Raw genomic sequence first — 6,906 nt, forward strand, 5'->3', positions numbered from 1 at the left:
AAATGTAAGCACACACGTGAAGTTGACCCATAGGTAGTTGGGCTGAACAATTATCAAATTGCAATCATCATCATAATGTAATTCAATAAAAAAAATTAATTGCCAAGAGGTCTCCGGGGTCGGGATTTTTATGTGTAAATTGAAGTGGTAAAGCTACAGAACGCTTTGCATTGTTGTTGTAATCTGATTTACAATTTGCTGACTTGTGTGTACACAACACTGAGTGCATCACAGAGTGCATCACAATGCTAATTCAAGCAAAAAAAGTGGTTAAAAAAAAAGTTTTATTTCTTAACATGAGATGAACTCAAAGATCTAAAACTTCTTCCACGTACACAATATCACCATTTCTCTCAAATAATGTTCACAAATCAGTCTAAATCTGTGATGGTGACTTCTCCTTTGCCAAGATAATCCATCCCAGCTCACAAGTGTCTCCTGTGCAATATCCAGATGCTGATTAGACATCATGATTAGTGCACAGGTGTGCCTTAGACTACCCACAATAAAAGGCCACTCTGGTGCCGTTTTGTTTTATTGGAGGGGGGTCTAGGGACCCAGAAAACTGACTGTTACTGACTGTTTTTCTGCACCTTTGTGCAGTGGCCTTTTATTGTTGGCAGTCTAAGGCCCCGTCCAAAGCCGGCTTTGTTCCTCAAACAAATCTCGCACACACAGAAGCATTTCAAGACTTGCGTGTGTCCAAAAGAAGACGCTGAGGACGTTTAACTGCTGTAATGTATATGCCAAGTCTGGAGTGGCGCTGTAGCGCAGCCACATGGAGTTAACGGAAAGCGTAGAAGAACAATCAGTGACTTTATTGCAATCTACAGAACAAACATGGCTTTGCATGTATCAAAACAACATGAAAAAGACGAACACAGGAGAAGTGACAATGGCGGGCGATTCAAGTACAACACCGCTTGTTGAACGTGGGAATAAAGAAGCAAAATATTTTGCTGCAAAAGCATACGCAAGCTAAGGAGGCTGCGCAAAATGTCTACGACACAGCTAGCCGCCATTGTTGTTGACAGACGGACGGCTCGCGCGCAGTCACGCGACAATTGGCGCATACGGAAATCTTTCCACTCTGAAGCCCGCTTTCAAAAGTGATCGGTTTCAAGCTCCGAAACCGCGCCGTCGTGTGGACGAACGGCTTAAACGGTAAGAAACTTGTGAGGATACATTGAAACTGGCTTTCGTGTGGACGGGGCCTAAGGCACACCTGTGCACTAATCATGGTGTCTAATCAGCATCTTGATATGGCACACCTGTGAGGTGGGATGGATGATCCCGGCAAAGAAGAAGTGCTCACTATCACAGATTTACACTGGTTTATAAACAATATTTGGGAGAAATGGTGATATTGTGTATGGGGAAGAAGTTTTAGGTCTTTGAGGTCATCTCGTAAAAAAATGGGAGCAAAAACAAAAAGTGTTGGGTTTATATTTTTGTGGAGTATATAAATCATTCTGTTGTCACCATTTTCTTGGTTGGCCAACTCAACATACAGCGTTCGACCTTGGAGGTTCTTTGTATCTTTCTGACAGTGTCAATCAAAACATTCTCGATTTCCTATGCAACTCTCCAGTCCTGTTCATGCTGTAGCCTCCCATCCCCCTCCCTACCTCCCCCGACACACACTGGAAAAAAAACACACACAAACAACAATTTGGTGGGCCTCATTCATTATGAAAACAACTCAGCTCTTCTTGTCGGCTCTGCTAACAAACTGACTGCGATGCCGCACACAGCCCCGGACCCATCTTTTCTCTCAAAGTACAAAAGCTCCATAGATGAAAGTGCTGCAGCTGTTGGCTCACAAACAAATGAGCGAGATGAATATTTATACGGACGTGCACGCTCGCGGGAGCTCTTCACTATGCAAAGACGAGAGCTCATTCTACTTGTTATCGTCACGTCGTCTGCATTCCACAACCTCAAAACCGTAATTCCTATAGTAGTTGCTCTTGGAGACACCATGCTCGTCTTTTTGGAACATTTTTGTTTGGTGTCGTGCCTCAATTAGACAGTTAGGACACACGGACGAGGTAAGAATGATTTTAATTCAGTGTAGGGAACTCATTATGTCTCCAAACTTTAATTAATCTCAAATACTTTTTAATATGCCTCGGTGCAGCAACCGAAACCAAATGGGCAATGTCAATGAACTGAAATTTGGTGTCTGTGTCTTAAGTAGATGACGTAGGAAATATTCAGTTTTCCAAGAGTTGCAAGAGTCATCAGTGGAACGTCTCAGCTCCGACAAAATAATAACAACAACAAATAACACGGAAAGGCAAATTGGAAAGGCTCCCCTCCCCTGGCCTCTCCTCTGCACTACACTAGCCTGCGCTAACACGGCAGCAGCCATTCATCAATTACCGGCCACCTCACGGGGGATTCCCCGGCTTTACCGCGCTAAATGAGAGCCGCGCTTGGTGCTGACTTCAAGCAGGCTAAGATTCCGCTGTTGACAGATTGTCAAATGGAGCCAGCAAATGGTCACATTGTCCTTTTCCTGCCCTTGTTGTCAACATTTTCAGCAGCACAAGCGGTTTGTGTTGTGTAATAACTGCGATGCGGCATTGTGCTCGACTTGGTCCCAGAAGCAACTTAGTTCTGGGCAGTCGTCCATTAGAGATAAAGAGCAGCAGGACCACAGTTATTGTTGAGGGGGTTTTGCCCTCATTTTTGGCGTGCAGAAAAGCAGCAGGCTTGCTTGTTAGCCACTCTGTTCAGTGAACTCCCGCCTAGTTGTGGTTTGCTAATAACGATTTCACTTATTTACATGCTTTTCAATGGAGCCTATCCTCAACTATTCGAGAGGGGGAAAAAAACACCTATTATTCTTTCCAAAATTCTCTAAGATGTCACAAGATGGAACCAAAGCCCTGGCCAATAGGAAACTAGTAATTGTAGTTCATCCTACTGGGGTTTGATGTGGTTCTTACACACCAAACACATCCAAGCATGCCTTTATGAACCATTGGATCTTTTCCCAAACGGCCTTCCTCAATGAGTTCCCACAGTTGTCTGATGTTCTGGTGAAAGGAAATTGGGACTAAGGAGCTTAACAATTGATTTTGTGCTTTGATGTTTTTTTTTTAACAGATCATTAACTTACATTTAATTTAATTTAAACATTTACTGCCATTGATGGCTATAGACGTCAAAAACTCACTTGAACTATTTCTATTAGTTTCACATTTTTTCCACTTTTGTTAACAAGAGTATGAAAACCTAGAACAATTTTTTTTTTTTTTTGAAATACAGATATAAAATGTGTGATTAATCGTGAGTTAACTATTGAAGTCATGCGATTAATTGCAATTGAACATTGTAATTGCCTGACGCGACTTCGAGATTATTAAAAATTCGGGGCGTCAGGCGATTAAAAATGTTAATCGTAATTAATCGCATGACTTCACTAGTTAACTCACAATTCATCACAAATGTTATATCTGTACTAAATGTACAATAAAAATATATAGGTTTTCATACTCTTGTTAACAAAAGTAGAAAAAATTTTAAACTAATAGAAATGTCACAACGATCCAACCCAGACAGAGGGGAGACAGGAGACTAAATACACACACACTAACGACACAACAAGACACACCTGGGGCAAGACACAAGTGGCTGAGGGCACGGATTGGTTCACACGAGGAAGGGTAGGATTACACTCAACAAGACCAAGGGAGACACACAACCAGAAACAGAAACCAAACATGACAAGAAATAGTTCAAATGAATTTTTGACGTCTATAGCCGTCAATGGCAGTGAATGAGTTCATGACTTTTGGAGCACTGCACAGTAAATTGAGTCTTGAGTCATATTGCTCGTGGGTACTATGCATGAGCAGCATTTCTGGAAATGTGTAATTCCATCGATTGAATGAGCATTTTTAGAGTTCTTGAAAAGTTGTATGCTTGGGAATAATGCCACTGTGTGTACTGAGGCAGTTTACAATATGCAAAGACGTTGAGTTCACTTTGAACCCACGGAAAGCAAAGCAGATCATTTAGCATCTCATGTTGTCGAGTATGATCTGACTCACTGGAGATGATTGTCGGGTTAGAGTTCTCCTCGCACAAATGTCAACAAAACTACGTTTGTTACCTCTGCCTTCGAATTTGATACTTTTTCCAACAAGTGATTTATTTTTTTTCACACACAAAGAGAACATTACTTCACATGGCTTTTCATGTGACATGTGCGGTATATAAAACTGGATTTTGATGCCTAGTTATTCTTCCACAGGTGCTCCTATTACATTTTTATGAGTCATGAAAAATTACCCAGCCAGAAAAAATCTCTATCCTTTATTATGTGTCAGACCCTGCTGTCAGCTCTTATCCAATTTGAATGAGCTTTACTCTTAATTGTAGCCATTCACTTCTTGACTTTGCAGGTGACAAATGTCTTAAGCCTTGCCGCAGGTCTTCTCTTGCACAACTGTGTTTTGACAAATATACAGAAACAGAGAGAAAGATGGTATATGAAGTAACAGTTGTCGTGCTTGAATGCCAATTCTGACTCTTGTCTACATTTTGTGTTCAAGCGAAGCCAGCCATCCCCACAACCCTTGTGAGGATAAAGCGGTTCTGAAAATGGATGGATGGATGGATGGATGGTCTTTTTAAAATTAAAACGCGTCTCCTGTAGGGTACAGTTACTGAACAACAAGCCAATGAAAACGTTTTCTAAAAGTTCCAAGTACAAATTTCAAAACCCGGTCACACAGACCAGCAAGAACCATGCATGTCGAGACATCCAGTTGGCGATGTCAAGAAACACTACATGCATTGAAGGTTTTGCAAAACCATTTCCTGCATTTGGCAAAACAGGATAAAACACTTTCTTCTAGTTCAGGTATTTTGTGGCTATCTCTGCAAGACAAAGCAACTACAATGTCTTAGTTTTACACAAGATGTCTTCAAGAGCTACCAAAGATGACCCTATACTGTATCATGTCCAATGTCCATTTGCAAGATGACGTCTAAAACCCCTGCCATGAAAATGGACAATGTTTTCTATTTGTGCAAGCTAACTTAAAAACATCACATCGTTATGTGACAATTCCACATAAGGCCCAACTACTTGTTCTGTGGGGTTTACAATCTTTTAAATACTCTTCAATAACATATGTAATGGTTTAAAAATGTGTTTGAGGTTTAAAAAAAAGAAGTCATTTTACATACAGCTGGACCAGATCTGTGTTCTTTTTTAAAAAAAAATTGCCCTTGCAAAGTCCATCCATCCATCATCTGCCGCTTATCCGGGGTCGGGTCGCGGGGACAGCAACTTTAGCAGGGAAGCCCAGACTTCTCTCTCCCCAGCCACTTCAGCCAGCTCCTCCGACGGGATCCCAAGGCGTTCCCAGGCCAGCCGAGAGATGTAGCCTCTCCAGCGTGTCCTGGGTCGTCCCCGGGGCCTCCCGCCGTTGGGACATGCCCGGAACACCTCTCCAGGGAGGCGTCTAGGAGGCATCCGAACCAGATGCCTGAGCCACCTCAACTGGTTCCTCTCAACACGGAGGAGTAGCGGCTCGACACTGAGTCCCTTTGGCTGCCACCCAAGTCACTGCGCACCCGACCCCTTTGACCCTCCCACCGGTGGTGAGCCCATGGGAAGCGGGACCTACGTTGCCTTTTCGGGCTGCGCGCGGCCGGGCCCCATGGGTATAGGCACGGCCAGCAGACGCTCGCCTTCGAGCCCCACCTTCAGGCCTGGCTCCAGAGGGGGGCCCCGGTGACCCACGTCCGGGCAAGGGAAACCACGATCCAAAATTTGCATTCATCATTGGGGTCTTTTGAGCCATGCTTTGTCTGGTCCCTCACCTACGACCTGTTTGCCATGGGTGACCCTACTAGGGGCATGAAGCCCCAGACAACATAGCTCCTGGGCTCATTGGGACACGCAAACTCCTCCACCACGATAAGGTGATGACTCACGGAGGAGCAAAGTTAGCTGCATTTATCGGTTGCCTCTAAAACGCCATCATGATTGTTTATCCTGTGCTGCTAAGTGTTATTTTCCCTCTCTGATCTGGCCTGGCAATTGTGCAACTGGCAATTGTGTTCAATACTTTTTGTGATTGTGATATGACACATAAAATCAGGAATGTCGCTGAAGCTTAATTGTGCTATTGCTGGTCACACGTACAGGGGAAACTTGTGTTTATGACAAATAGTTTGTGACCACAGTGTAGATAAGCTAACAGTTAGCCTAGCTTCTTCAATTTCTGCTTCTACAACTACTCTTGCTTCTTTTCTTTTTTTGCAACAGTCTGGATGCTCTGTGACACCATGCAGGTCAGTCTTTGGACAACAACAGACACCTGGCTCGTGGCAGGAGACACAGGATTGTCGGGGATATGTGGGTAGTGTGCTGGGTTGGTTATCCACCACACACTATAAGAACAGTGCGAACATGTGACGATTATTTCTTGTCGGCCAAGATGTTAAAAATCACTCAAATCATGATTTAGGAGGACTACAAGTAGCAGTATCAAGGTGGGCTGGTCTCACCTTGTGTCTGTATGTTCTGGGTCAAACCGCCCCTTAAATTGTCTGGATGACGGCGCGGGACGTAGACTCTACTCTAATTTGTCCGACCTGTTCCCGCTTAAGAGATTCACTGTGGCTCGGCAGAGGGTGGATGCGCTCCAAGGGCTGACATTTAATCCATGCCAATTTATCACCACTGCGGCCCACCCAAGTGGATGGATTGGCTGGAGTGGGTGGTGGCATGTCTCGGGGGCGGGGGGGAATCTGTGGCAGAGACGCCGTGCAAATGGCTTTATTTTAGTGGGTTTTGTGTATGCAAATGAGGGCGGTGCACTGAGGTGAGAGATCGTTCCCGATTGAGATGCTAAAACAGTGGTGGCTCATAAAGGAAGG

The sequence above is a fragment of the Leptonotus elevatus genome, chromosome 1 (assembly GCF_054856555.1).
Source record: "Leptonotus elevatus isolate MCC_2025b chromosome 1, RoL_Lele_1.0, whole genome shotgun sequence".
Taxonomy (NCBI): Eukaryota; Metazoa; Chordata; class Actinopteri; order Syngnathiformes; family Syngnathidae; genus Leptonotus; species Leptonotus elevatus.